Below are 15,543 nucleotides of genomic sequence, written 5' to 3'. Positions count from 1 at the left end.
TCCATATCTTCTTTCTGTCCCCCATATTGGCTCCCATGGTATTTTGTTGTTGTTGTTCTAACCTTTAGCCACTGTTGAGCATCAGGGTTTGACTTCCCTGTCTCTAGCATCTTTTTAAAAATGAGCTCAGCTCTCAACGATTCTCATTCTTTTAACTAACTATATAAGTTATCTATTGCTTTGCAATGGTTCACCCTAAAGCTTGCAATTTAATAACACAAACATTTTCTATCTCACCGATTCTGTAGGTCAGGAAGCAGAAGGAAGCTTAGCTGAGTGTCTCCGGTCAAGATCTCTTATGAGGTTGCAGCAAAGATGTCATTTGGAACTATAGTTTTATCTGAAGACTCAAATGTAGGCATGGAGGTATCTTCCTCCAAGCTCATTCACGTGGTTCTTACAGGCCTTGGTTCCTTGGCAGGTGGGTGGGTCTCTGCACAGCGACACCTCACGCCATGGAAGTTGGCTTTCACCAAGGCAAGTGATTCAAGAAGGACAGATAAAGACATCTTAAGATGGAAGTCACTCTCCTTTTATAACATAACATTGGAAGTGAGTTCCCATAGCTGCTTCTGTAGTCTACTCATTAAATTTGAATAAATAAGTCTAGCCCACAGTTAGGGAAGGGAATAACACTGGGCATGGAGATCAGCCAACAGGGATCACTGGGGATATCTTAGAGGCGACCTACCACACTACCTGTGCACTGGTGGCTCAACGCATATACTTCCAGCCTTGGGCATCTCCCTTGAGTTTGGCTCATGTACTCACTACTTGCAGGACAGGCTTATCTGGATGATTCACAAGCACCTCAATTTCAGTATATTCCAAGGAAACATATTTTCTTCTGCAATATGACCGACTTTTCTCTTATTCTCCAAATATGATACAACCATACACCCAGGCATTCTAGCTTGAAATGGAAAAGGCAAACTTCTTTCTCTCTTCTTTATTCTGTTACAATATGGCCAGTCTTCATTGTTGAATTTTGTTACTAAATATTTTCAACCCATTTCCCTTCTTTCCAGTGCTCTGCCACTTATAAAGTTGAGGTACTCATTGTATCTCTTTGAAACACTGCAGCAAATCTAGCTTACCCTGTTCAGCTCACCACACGTACTGTGTATTAGATGACCTCAAGCTCTGAAGACAGAGGTGGAAACAGGTAAGAATATCACCTTCTATGGAAAATAGTATGGAGATGTCTCAAAGAACTAAAAATAGAACTACCATTCAATCCAGCATTCCCACTACTGGGCATCTACCAAAGGAAAAGAAATCATTATATATAGAAAAGATACCTGTACTTTTGTGTTTATCACAGCACTACTCACAATAGTAAAGGCATAGAATCAACCTAAGTGTCCACCAATGATTGATTGCATAAAGAAAATGTGGTATGTGTGTGTGTGTATATACAGAATTCTATAAAGCCATAAAAGGATGAAGTTATGTCCTTTGTAGTGTCATGGATGGACCTGGAGGCCATTATCCTAAGTGAAATAACTCAGAAACAGAAAGTCAAATGCTGCACGTTCTCACTTATAAGTGGGAGCTAAGCAATCAGTACACATGGACACAAAGACAGAACTAATAGAGACTTGGGATTCCGAAAGGGGGGAACATGGGAAAGGGATGAGGGTTGAAAACTTACCTATTGGGTATGATGTTCACTATTTGGGTGATGGGTACACTAGAAGCCCAATCCCTGTCATGATGTAATATACCCGTGACACAAACCTGCATGGATACACCCCCAATCTAAAATAAAATAAAAAGAATTTGACCAAGCAGCAGGATACACCCCCAATCTAAAATAAAATAAAAATAATTTGACCAAGCACTGAAGGCTGTTACGTCCCCTCTGTTGTGGTGCCACTCCTGCTGCTGCCGTTGCTGTCATCGATGAGGATGATGATGAAGACAGTGATGTTAACATAGAGGGATCACACAATCACTCTAATAAAATGTGAGTCTCAGTCTCAACCACGGATGCAAGCAAGTTTTCTCTGTCTACTGTGACTTTCAGCCCTTGTCAGAAATGCCACAATCACGGGTTCCCATGCCACATGCCATCATCTCCGCTTCTGCACCTGGATGCTCAGTTAAGGCTCAGTCCTGAAAATAAACTCTGTTTGTGAAGGAGGAAATCATCACCGCATAATTGGGGCTGCTGAAGAGCGTGAGATGTCATTCCAATTGAACACTCTTCTGAATTCTTCCCCTGTGATCTGAGGAGGGGTGCATTTAATCAATCACCTAAATAATGATTCAATCTATTGTAGATGTACCCACCTATGGGCCCTCTATACACATTTTCTTCAGGCCTCCAATGTTTTCCCTATCTCCTGGAAGAACATCAGCACTTCCTCCGCAGTGAATCAAGTAAGTCATCAGCACCAGCTCTAGCACAACATAGACAGCCATGCTGGAAAAGCTACGGAGAGATACCATCCTCTGGCAGCAGCAGACAACCCTATTCCCGTCTGTGAATTCAATGGACTTCCAAATGCAAAAAGACAGTTGGTGCCTTAGGACAAATTTAGCTGTGGCTGGGCTAGATCATGGATGGTTACTAGCATGAAAATTCATTCATATGGGTTTGGAATATAATACCTGACACGAGATATATCGGAGCTGCCATGCTCCAATCCTAGATAAGGACACAGCAGTAACAGATGGAGGAACAAGGCACTTATCTTGTTAGTTGATGGATTTATCTTTTTTTCCCCTTCCCTACATATTCCATAGTGTTGTGAGTGGTGGTTTTTGCCATGCAGCATATGGAGAGTGAATTGATTTCTTTTCTCCTTCCTTAATTCAATAAGAATCAGAGTAAAGGATAAACAGCTTGTTGTGCTAGAAAAATTTCCGAACAGTCAAGAAATTCTCAAACTGCCTTTTCTTCTTTCTGTAGTTAGGAATTTAGTTCCAAGCATTCCTCCCTCAGCAAGAATAGAAATGAGAGTGCTTTGCATGATTAGGATAATGGCACATTCATGGTCTCTGGGCTTTGGTTGGAGACGCATCAGCTCATTCTAACTGCATGACCAAAAAGAGCTGTGCTTAATATAGGAAAGAAAGACAATGCCTTGCAATCAAAATAATTCCTGACATGACTAATTACAGTGGCCTGAAGAACTGGATTAACTTCTACTTCCTCCCAGTACCCCTTTAAAACAACAGTTTAAACAATCTATATAGACAAATAAAATGAGAGAACACACCAGCAGATGAAACACGTTGGCAAAATTGTATAGGATGGAAAGCAGATGAATGAATGGAAACTGATTCAGCAGAGCAGGGAAAGCAAAAACTGAAATGCCTGGGGAGGAGAAGCAAGCTGATTCAGGCTGCAAACCCCCAGACATGGCCATGAATTTTTTTTTTTTTTTTTATGGAGGCTGTCGCGAGGGGTGGCACAAAAAAGAAGACAGCTGTTGAAAGTCTCTATGAGGAAGAGTTACATTCCGTCACTCATCTGCGGAACCTGAGAGCTAGACTGCTCTCCTGGGAAGAGATGGCGAACTTATTCTCTAGAGTAGTGGCTTTCAAAAATGTAGTTCCCAAGCCAGCAGCATCATCATTATCCGGGAACTTGTTAGAGAGGCACTTTCAGAGGCCCACCCCAGACCTACAGAATCAGAAACTCAGAAGGGCAGGGTCCCAGCAGGCTGTGTTGTCCCAAGCTCTCCAGGGATTCTGATGCATGCCTAAGTTTGAGAATCACTTGGTAACAAAGCATGGTAGAGTCAGAGAAGGAGGAACTTAAGCAGATTGGAAGAGTTTTCTCTGAAAAAGCCACCCACAAGAATACAGAAAAAATTATTGACGCTTGAGGGATCTTCACCAAAATGTGTAGCTTATCACCTAATTAGCCTAAAGAGAAGCCCTCTAGTCAACAAACTCATGTTTAGAGCTTCCCAAGGGCTTTTTAGCACCCACCTCTCAACAGAAAAATAAATAAATAACAATAAGCAGAGAATAATAAAGAACTCCTAGAAATGAAAAGAAGTTAAATGTTAAAAATTTTTAAGGAACATTAATTTTAAATATAGGAGGATAAAGTTGGAGAATTCGCCTAGAAATCCAAACAAAAAATATAGAAAATATAAATGACAGAAAATAATAAAACATCTATTTAAAAAATTGCCAATAAGAAAAAAAGAAAACAAGAGGAGAAAATTAACAAATAAATACCACAAGATACATTTTCAAAACTGATGGAGAAGAAATGTATTAAGTACACAGGAGAGTAGTTTAAAAAAACAAAGCCAAAGATGGCAGAATAGGAACAGCTCCAGTCTGCAGCTCCCAGCATGATCAATGCAGAAGATGGGTGATTTCTGCATTTCCAACTGGAGTACCTGGTTCATCTCACTGGGACTGGTTTGACAGTGGGTGCAGTCCATGAAGGAGAGCCAAAACAGGGCAGGGCATCGCCTCACCTGAGAAGCACAAGAGGTCAGGGGATTTTCCTTTCCTAGCTAAGGGAAGCCATGACAGATGATACCTGGAAAAATGGGCCACTCCTTCCCAAATACTGCACTTTTCCAATGGTCTTGGCAAACAGCACACCAGATTATATCCCACACCTGACTGGGCGGATCCCACGCCCACAGAGCCTTACTCACTGCTAGCGCAGCAGTCTGATATCAACCTGCGAGGCAACAGCCTGGCAGTGGGAGGGGCATCCACCGCTGCTGAGGCTTGAATAGGTAAACAAAGCAGCTGGGGAAGCTCGAACTGGGCGAAGCCCACCACAGCTCAGGAAGGCCGGATGTCTCTGTAGTCTCCACCTCTGTGGGTAAGGCATAGCTGAACAAAAGGCAGCAGAAACTTCTGCAGACTTAAAAAACCCAATCTGACAGCTCTGAAGAGAGCAGTGGTTCTCCCAGCATGGTGTTTGAGCTTGGAGAACGGACAGACTGCCTCCTCAAGTGGGTCCCTGACCCTCGTGTAGCCTAACAGAGACACCTCCCAGTAGGGGCCGACTGCCACCTCATAAAGGCAGGTGCCCCTCCAGTACGAAGCTTTCAGAGGAAGGATCAGGCAGCAATATTTACTGTTCTGCAATATTTGCTGTTCTGCAGCCTTTGCTGGTGATACCCAAGCAAACAGCGTCGGTAGTGGGCCTCCAGCAAACTCTAACAGACCTGCAGCCTAGGGACCTAACTGTTAGAAGGAAAACTAACAAACAAAAAAGATAAGCATCATCATCAACAAACAGGACATCCATACCAAAACCCCATCTATAGGTCACCATCATCAAAGACCAAAGGTAGATAAAAACCACAAAGATGGGGAGAAATCAGAGCAGAAAAGCTGAAAATTCTAAAAACTGAAGCATCTCTTCTCCTCCAAAGGATTGCAGTTCCTCGCCAGCAACGATACAAAGCTGGATGGAGAATGACTTTGATGAGCTGACAGAAGTAGGCTTCAGAAGGTTGGTAATAACAAACTTCTCCGAGCTAAAGGAAGATGTTTGAACTCATCACAAGGAAGCTAAAAACCTTGAAAAAAGATTAGATGAATGGCTAACTAGAATAAAGTTATAGTAGAGAAGAATAAAGTAGAGAAGACCTAAATGACCTGATGGAGCTGAAAACCATGGCATGAGAACTACGTGACGCATGCACAAACTTCAAGAGCTGATTCGATCAAGTGGAAGAAAGGGTATTGGTGGTTGAAGGTCAAATTAATGAAATAAAGCGAGAAGAGAAGTTTAGTGCAAAAAGAGTAAAAAGAAATGAACAAAGCCTCCAAGAAATATGGGACTATATGAAAACACCAAATCTACGTTTGATTGGTGTACCTGAAAGTGACAAGGAGAATGGAACCAAGTTGGAAAACACTCTTCAGGACATTATCCAGGAGAACTTCCCCAACCTAGCAAGGCAGGCCAACATTCAAATTTAGGAAATACAGGGAACACCACAAAGATACTCTTTGAGAAGAGCAACCCCAAGACACATAATTTTCAGACTCACCAATGTTGAAATGAAGGAAAAAATTTCAAGGGCAGCCAGAGAAAAAGGTCAGGTTACCCGTAAAGGGAAGACCATCAGACTAACAGCAGAAACTCTACAAATCAGAAGAGAGTGGGGGCCAATATTCAACATTCTTAAAGAAAAGAATTTTCAACCCAGAATTTCATATCCAGCCAAACTAAGCTTCATAAGTGAAAAAGAAATAAAATCCTTTACGGACAAGCAAGTGCTGAGAGATTTTGTCACCATCAGGCCTGTCTTACAGGAGCTCCTGAAGGAAGCACTAAACATGGAAAAGAACAACCAGTACCAGCCACTGCAAAAACATGCCAAATTGTAAAGATCATCAATGCTAGGAAGAAACTGCATCAACTAATGGGCAAAACAACCAGCTGACATAATGTGAGGACAAAATTCACACATAACAACATTAACCTTACATGTAAATGGGCTAAATGCCCCAATTAAAAGACACAGTCTGGCAAATTGGATAAAGAGTCAAGACCCATCAGTGTGCTGTATTCAGTAGACCCATCTCACATGCAGAGACACACATAGGCTCAAAATTAAGGGATGGAAGAAGATCTACCAAGCAAATGGAAAGAAAATCAAAAGCTGGGGTTGCAATCCTAGTCTCTGATAAAACAGACTTTAAACCAACAAAGATCAAAAGAGACAAAGAAAGCCATTACATGATGATAAAGGGATCAATTCAACAGGAAGAGCTAACTATCCTAAATATATATGCGCCCTATACAGGAGCACCCAGATTCATAAAGCAAGTCCTTAGATACCTATAAAGAGACTTAGACTCCCACACAATAATAATGGGAGACTTTAACACCCCATTGTCAATATTAGATTGATGAGACAGAAAGTTAACAAGGATATCCAGGACTTGAACTGAGCTCTGCACCAAGAAGACCTGATAGACATCTACAGAACTCTCCACCCCAAGTCAACAGAATATACATTCTTCTCAGCACCACACTGCACTTATTCCAAAATTGACCACATAGTTGGAAGTAAAGCACTCCTCAGTAAATGTAAAACAACAGAAATAACAGCAAAGTGTCTCTCAGACCACAGTGCAATCAAATTAGAACTCAGGATTAAGAAACTCACTCAGAACCACACAACTACATGGAAACTGAACAACGTGCTCCTGAATGACTACTAGGCAAATAACAAAATGAAGACAGAAATCAAGATGTTATTTGAAACCAATGAGAACAAAGATACAACGTACCAGAATCTCTGGGACACATTTAAAGCATTGTGTAGAGGGAAATTTATAGCACCAAATACCCACAAGAAAAAGCAGGAAAGATCTAAAATCAACACACTAACATCACAATTAAAAGAACTGGAGAAGCAAGAGCAAAAGAAAGAATAAAATAGCTAGGAATCCAACTTACAAGGGATGTGAAGGACCTCTTCAAGGAGAACTACAAACCACTGCTCAATGAAATAAAAGAGGACACAAATGGAAGAACATTCCATGCTCATGGATAGGAAGAATCAATATCGTGAAAATGCCCATACTGCCCAAGGTAATTTATAGATTCAATTCCATCCCCATTAAGCTACCAATGACTTTCTTCACAGAATTGGAAAAAACTACTTTAAAGCTCATATGGAACCAAAATAGAGCCTGCACTGCAAGACAATCCTAAGCAAAAAGAACAAAGCTGGAGGCATGACACTACCTGACTTCAAACTATGATATGAGGCTACAATAACCAAAACAGCATGGTACTGGACCAAAACAGATATATAGACCAATGGAACAGAACAGAGGCCTCAGAAATAACACTACACATCTACAACCATCTGATCTTTCCATCTGATCTTTGACAAATCTGACAAAAACAAGAAAGGGGAAAGGACTCCCTATTTAATAAATGGTGCTGGGAAACCTGACTAGCCATATGTAGAAAGCTGAGACTCGATCCCTTCCTTACACCTTATACAAAAATTAATTCAAGATGGATTAAAGACTTAAATGTTAGATCTAAAATAATAAAAACTATAGAAGAAATCCTAGGCGATACCATTCAGGACAAAGGCGTGGGCAAGGACTTCATGACTAGAACACCAAAAGCAATGGTAACGAAAGCCAAAATAGACAAATGGGATCTAATTAAACTAAAAAACTTCTGCACAGCGAAATAAACTACCATCAGAGTGATCAGGCAACCGACAGAATGGGAGAAAAATTTTGCAATCTACTGTCTGACAAAGGGCCAATATCTAGAATCTACAAAGAACTTAAACAAATTTACAAGAAAAAAACAACCCCATCAAAAAGTGGGCAAAGGACATGAACACACACTTCTCAAAAGAAGACACTTCTGCAGCCAACACACACATGAAAAAATGCTCATCATCACTGGTCATCAGAGAAATGCAAATCAAAACCACAATGAGATATCATCTCACACCAGTTAGAATGGTGATCATTAAAAAGTCAGGAAACAACAGATGATGGAGAGGATGTGGAGAAATAAGGATGCTTTTACACTGTTGGTAGGAGTGTAAATTAGTGCAACCATTGTGCAAGACAGTGTGGCAATTCCTCAAGGATCTAGAACTAGAAATACCATTTGACCCAGCCATCCCATTACTGGGTATATACCCAAAGGATTATAAATCATGCTAGTATAAAGACACATGCACATGTATGTTTATTGTGGCACTATTCACAATAGCAAAGACTTGGAACCAACCCAAATGTCCATCAATGATAGACTGGATAAAGAACACGTGGCATATATACACCATGGAATACTATGCAGCCATAAAAAAGATGAGTTCATGTCCTTTGTAGGGACACAGATGCAGCTGGAAACCATCATTCTGAGCAAACTATCACAAGGACAGAAAACCAAACACTGCATGTTCTCACTCATAGGTGGGAATTAAACAATGAGAACACTTGGACACAGGGCAGGGAACATCACACCTCGGGGGCCTATCATGGGGTGGGGGGAGGGGGGAGGGATAGCATTAGGAGAAATACCTAATGTAGATGACGAGTTAATGGGTGCAGCACGCCAACATGGCACATGTATGCATATGTAACAAACCTGCACATTGTGCACATGTACCCTAGAACTTAAGGTGTAATTTTTTAAAAAGTCTGTATCAAGACATTGTATACCTAAGGAAACTCCAAAATAGCAGGGATACAAAGAATGGCCTAAAATCTTCCTAAGGAAAAAAAATATCTAGAACTCATACAAAGATGTAGGAATCAGAGTGGCATATTTCTAAAGAGCCACCATGGAAGTTAGAAAATATAGAGGATGTTCTGAAGGAAAGCTACTCTGAGGTGAAAATTCTATACCCAGCCAAACTAACAGTCATGTGTGAAGCAAGTCGCTTACAGTTTCCTCAAGAAGTAACTGAAAAGTGCACTCTTCCAAAACATAAGAGGAATTTAAAATAATAATAATAAATAAATAAAAAGTCATGAGGCCCTGGAGGCAGGGATTCCAAAATAGGAGAGAGGCCTGGATAATGGTGATGGGAGCTCCAGATGGCAGCAGGAAAATGGGAAAACTGGGGTGAGAAAACAGACATACTCACACAGAAAATACGTAACTCCAGGACAAACAGAATGTTGTATAGGAAAGTCAATGTAATTATAAATCACTTGGTTTTATTTGCATTAATATTTATAATTTGAATACTGACAATTGATTCAAAGAATAATTGTCATGTAAAACTATGTATTAGGAAAATGTAAGAAGTAAATGTGACGGGAGAGGTTTAAGAATGCTAAATCTTCATGTTTTGTAGTAGATGAATGTCTAGAATTTATGAAGTAACTCTATAAGCATGTTACTGAGAAATCTGGAGGTAAATATCCAAATAAACAGGTGAGAGCTAAAAATGGTTGCCTTTGGAGAATGGAATTCTTGAATGAGGAGAGTAAAGTCAATTTTCTTTTGAAAATTACACTTGTAGTACTATTGATATTTAATTATTTTCACAAAAAAGATATGATTTTTTAAGTTTCAGACTTGAGGTCCTCTCCCCCCAGCCCCACTGTACTGTGTCTCAGTTGTCCTAACCATGTGGTCTTGAACAAGTCATTAACCACACTTAACCAGGCAGGGTTGATCTTTGTCATCTCAGGTTAACGGTCACTTCCTCAAAGGCATCTTCCCTGACATCCTCCAATGTAAAGATCCTCTGTCAGTTTCTCACACAGAAACTTGTTCTCCTGAGCACTCATCACACTTTGTAATGAGATAATTATTTACTTAATATCCATTTCCCTCACTAAACTATAGGGTCAATGAAGGGATAGGTCTTGTTGTCTGACATCATTTCCTCAGGGACTGGCAGAGAATAAAGAACGAACGAGCTTGCCTACCTCCAACCCCTTCTCAAGAACCATCTTTCCACGTCAACAGTGGCATTCTCTTCTTAGGGAGGAACGTAGCACTCCCCCTGTCTGTGATTTTGCTACTAATGGTAAGAGTTCACCCAGGACAAAAGATGAGGTCTTGGAAAAGGAGAGGACTAAATCTTCCCTCCATTTGAGGTAGGTTCAAAATCTCCTGCACTCATTAAATATTGTTTTAATTCATCAAATAGGAATTATCAAACATAAGGATGTTTCATTCTTTTATACCTTTTATCATCCCTCCCTCTGCCACTCCAAACGGGGAAGTTTGAGTGGTGGTTGGGTGTGGGGGAATGTCTGATGGGGAGGGGTAGGGAGTGGGATTCTTTGCTGAACTACATGGAAATTCCCTGGGAGCTGGGTTGGGGTAACAATGAGACCCTCACCCAGTGGCTGAGACTTTAGGAGATGCACGCTTGGCTCCAGGCTCTGCGTAACCTTGAGAGGGTCACCTCTCCATCTGTGAAATGGACATAGAAACCAAAATTACTTTCTGCAGATCCAGGGTGGTTGTGAGCATCAGATGAGATGGTAAATATTTACTGCAATCATGAGTGATGTTGGGCCAGCCACACGGGCAGCTGGGGATGGCTCATGAGCACAAGAGTCTCTGCTGCCCAGAGCTCCCGGCTTGTGGAGGGAAGCAGAGAAGCAGATCACTGGCCTGGGCTACTCTCTTATCCTGAGTTGCAGAGGTGGGTGTTGGGTGAGAGGACAACTTGGCGTTCTGCCTAGTGATTCTGGCATCTTGAGGATGTGCTTAGGTGGTATCTTTTTATCTCATCATCTACCTGTCATCTTGTCCACCCACCAACTCAACTAAGTGTAAGTATGTGAGGGGTCTAGGGAGGGAAATAGTTTAGCCAGGAAGAGAACACCAAGGACAAGTGCCCTCACCAGAGAAGCAGCCCTCACAATGCCGAATACATTCCCCTCAGGCATCCTTTCTGCTTTCCTCTCCTCTCCCACGGCCCACAAGACACCCAGATGAGAGGTGCACGCGACCAGGGAATGATTCCCGCCCGTGAAAGCTGCAACCCTGAATTTGGCTGAAGGGTGGCTATAAAAGTAGACAGGTACCACTGATAAACAGCCAAAGGCAAACCTCATCAAGACTGGGGATTCTGCAGGTCTCTGCGACACTGTGTGGAACGGCTGCAAATCAAGCCAATATGAATCACCATAGCATATCTCCCTACAGCTTGCAGGAGACTGCAGTCCCTCGGGGGATAGCCTGGTGGGTGGGGAAAATACTAACTATGATCCAGCAACAAGTTTGGGGCCTGTGGGGAGACAGGCTATTAGGGCAGCAGACCACAGAATGCTGCTAGGAGAGAGCATTCGGGAAAAGCAGGTCATTGAGGCTGTGTGGCCCAGAAAGGTCCTGGCTGCTGTAGCCTGCAGGGAGACCCTCCAACAGAGGAAAACAGGCACGACCCGTGGTGGGGGACAGAGGACCTGTCAGCCCTGCTGGAGCACTGTGATAAGGTACAGGACAGGCGCCAGGGCTCAGGAAGAAGCAGGGAGTGCCCCTGAACACGACACAACTTTCAGGGTGAACTTGCCTCTTCCCTTTGTGTCATCAGTCTGGATCTTTGCCCACTGTCACTCTCTCATCGCTCAAGGCTTCCTCTCGTTTTCCTGACCACAGCTGTATGTTTTATAGCGTGGGCCAGGAGAAAAATCTGTGGATTCCAGTCCTTATTCTGCTATTAATGGACTTGAAACTTGGAGACAGCAAATCCTCATACCCGCCTGGGTCTCAGGTGTGTTGCCATCACAGCCGTCCATACACCTTCCCATCTTAGACCTTCTGCCCTTCAGTCATTCCAGGTTCTTCCTTTCACCCACCTCGCACCACCCCCATCCCTGGAACTGTTTGTATGGATAACTCTTGTCATAGTTTAAAAATATAATTTTCTCAAAGAACTACCTGTGCCCTTACACATGGTTGGGACCCTTGTATATTCCTTAAGCATGTTGTATTTTTGTTTTTTTTCAATTATTACAGTGTTCATTAAATAATCCTGTATGGCCAATTCCTGCCCGGCTACAGTCTCTGTGAGTGAACGTGGTTGACTCTGCCACATCCCAGCACCCAGCACAGTGACAGGCACTCCACAAATAGGTATTTAATGAATGAGTAAAGGCCAGCAAATAGCTTTGGAGCACAATTTAAGTGCTTCATTCCACACTAGGTAACAGGAGTATACGGAACAAGATACAGTTCCTGTCCTAAAATTCCAATAATATTTGGGACAGACTAAGAAGTAAACCAACAATTACAATGTCAGTGCCATAATAAGGGTAAGATCAGAGTGCCTTGGGACACATCTGAAGGAAATGCAAGCTATTTCAGGAGACCAGGAAAGGTTTATGGTATGAATTCATAATTGCATTATAAATCCTACTGAATATGCACATTAGCGCAATAGTGTGTGAGCAGAAAACCCTAGTGATATGGAGACAAGACAAAAACGCATTCTTTGTCATTTATTTGCACGAGAGACCCCCAGTTGGATGTGTTCAAATAGCATATATGGAAACACCAGAGTTGTCCATTTAAGTGGTTCTGGTGTTCTCCCATATTTTCATTTGTTTCCATACTCCTATGTGAAATATGTGGCTATTTATTTGTGTGTCATTTTTTGTCTTTATTATTCGTTTTTTTTTTCCCAAGCATCATTATCATTAGCATCACAGATGATTACTCTAAAAAGTAATGGCACTCAAATCTGGCTTCCTAAATGACTGTGAAAACAGGGCAGTCACTGAGTTCTTGCAACAACCTTGTAGAGTGAGTATCTTGTCCCTCTTTACAAACAGAACCCTGAGGCTGGCCGGGGGTCCTTGCTCACATCGTGAAGAAAGGGAGAACCCGGTTGTTCTCCCCATTTCTCTCATGCTCTTTGAACTCTTTCACAAGGCAGCTACCTCTCCTTTGGCATCTCTCTCCTGAGAGGCTTAGGGAATCACAATGCTCATTTTCAGTTGTTCTTGTCACCATCCCTCAATCCCTTAAAAATCAGACACAAAGCGTCACCACCTTCCAGGTTCTCAGGTGAGGGCTCTGTGGTAGAACCCTATAGTCCTTTATGACTCACCTAGTCTGGAGCAGAATTTCTTTATTTATTTTGAGTCAGAGTCTCACTCTGTCACCCAGGCTGGAGTGCAGTGGTGTGACCTCGGCTTACTGTAACCTCCACCTCTTGGGTTCCAACAATTCTCCTGCTTCAGGCTTCCAAGTAGTTGGGATTACAGGTGCCCACCACCACGACTGGCTAATTTTTTTGTTTTTCTGTAATTTCAGTAGAGATGGGGTTTCACCATGTGGGCCTTGCTGATCTCGAACTCCTGCCCTCAAGTGATCCACCCGCCTCAGCCTCCCAAAGTGCTGGGATTACAGGCGGGAGCCATCACCCCCAGAATTTATTTCTAACCCAAGCATTTATTCAACTATCAGGCCAGGATTTTTTGAGGCTCTACTATGTGTCAGAAATTGTGCTAAGAGGTTGAAATGATACAAAGGTTAAAGTATTAATTTCTTCCTGTTCTTTCCTCAAGTCTAGGGGATGAAGACAGATGTGTCACACACAGTGTGACACACAGAGGGGGGAAGCATGTCGTGTGGGAGTACCCACGAGGAGGTGGCCAGATCCATCGAGGAGAATAGAGAGGGCATGCAAGAGGGCTGCCATCCAAGGCAGGTCTCATAGGATAAGGCACTGAGGGCATGGAAGTAGAAAGAGGCCACACATGGTAGATCTGTGTAGATAAATCAATAAGTAGGGAGGAAATATGCAAGTGTAGAAAACTGGACGAGGTTGGATGCAGGTGCAGCCTGGAAAGGCAGGTTTGGTCAACTTACAGCTATCTTCACGTGCTCAGCTAAGAAGCGCAAACTTCCACTGAATAAGGAGGTGGGCAGAGAGAAGAGTGACAAGCGTACCAACAGTTTCAGCTTGGGCTGCGAGGTGGATGAGATGCTATTGATGCCAATAATAACATCGGGGGAAGAAGGTTTGGGAATATGGTTTTCTACATACTGAGTGTGAGAGGCCTCTTGCATATTCAAGTCCACATGTTTAATGGGTAGGGGGAAATATGAACCTAGATCCCAGGGAAGAGATCTGGTGAAAGATGTAAATTTCAGAGTCATCTTTGTGAAACTGAGAGTAGAAGTCATGCAATGAAGAGATCACCCAGATAGTATGTAGACATGTAAAAGAGAGACAAGGATGAAACCTCAACAAACATCGATATTAACTCAGAGAAAAGAAGAAAAGCAAACATGGGTTTTCACGGAGTCAGAAGAAGGAGTGGAGGAATGTAGCGACCTGGGGTTCAAGATTGCAAAGCACTTCAAGGATGGAGGCCCATCAGGTCAACCCTTCAAAGCAACTGTGTTGAAGAAATGAAAAGATGAGTCAATGGTAAGGTCATGGTTGACCTTGACACATGTCCTGATGGAAGCTGACTTGCAATGAACTGCGTAATACATGATAACTGAAGAGTTGGAGACCCACTTTCAAGAAGTTTAGCTGAGACACCAGGCGAAGTGGGAAGTGCAGGCAGAACACCGAGGGACAGGACGCATTAAGGGAGGCCCAATCTCATTTACTGGGAAATGGGAATTTTAAACTTTTATTTAGAATGTTTTCAGATTTGTCCACCCTGTGAGGTAAATCCTGTCATGGTTTTCCAGAAAGTATAGAGTTCAAGGGGTCTTATTAAGAAGAGGTATTGGTCATTTTCCTCTTCCTTGTCCCTGGATCAGAGAAGGTAAACTGAGAAGCTATACTTATTTTTTTTTTCTCAGCACAAATACATTGGTAAGAGAAGCTGTCATTTTTAAGACATTCTGACTTACCTACTAGATGTTTTCACAGTTAATGCCTAAAGATTCAGATTTTTTACCCCAGACTTTATTTGATTTTACTTCAGGGAATATGCTACGGTCTTTCTTACAATTCTACACATCCACAGAGAAAGCATCCCTGAATTGGATACCTTGATATTTCAGGTGCTGGTCTTCTGCTTCTGGACTGGACAGCCACAGCGAGATGGCTGCTACCTCTCATTGCATCCCAGATGTAACCTGACTCAGGAAAGCTACATATGTAGTTAATTCAAGGT

At 42.3% G+C, this 15,543-nt stretch overlaps 1 protein-coding gene across 3 annotated transcripts in view; it reads right to left on the bottom strand.

Annotated features, from left to right (window-relative positions):
• Positions 1–15,543, bottom strand: part of NTM (neurotrimin) — a 963,524-nt gene that overhangs the window by 890,027 nt on the left and 57,954 nt on the right. The gene's annotated exons all lie outside the window — the stretch shown is intronic.

The sequence above is a fragment of the Trachypithecus francoisi genome, unplaced genomic scaffold, assembly GCF_009764315.1.
Source record: "Trachypithecus francoisi isolate TF-2019V2 unplaced genomic scaffold, Tfra_2.0 Lachesis_group8, whole genome shotgun sequence".
NCBI classification, from domain to species: domain Eukaryota; kingdom Metazoa; phylum Chordata; class Mammalia; order Primates; family Cercopithecidae; genus Trachypithecus; species Trachypithecus francoisi.
This window is presented reverse-complemented; position numbering and strand designations above follow the sequence as displayed.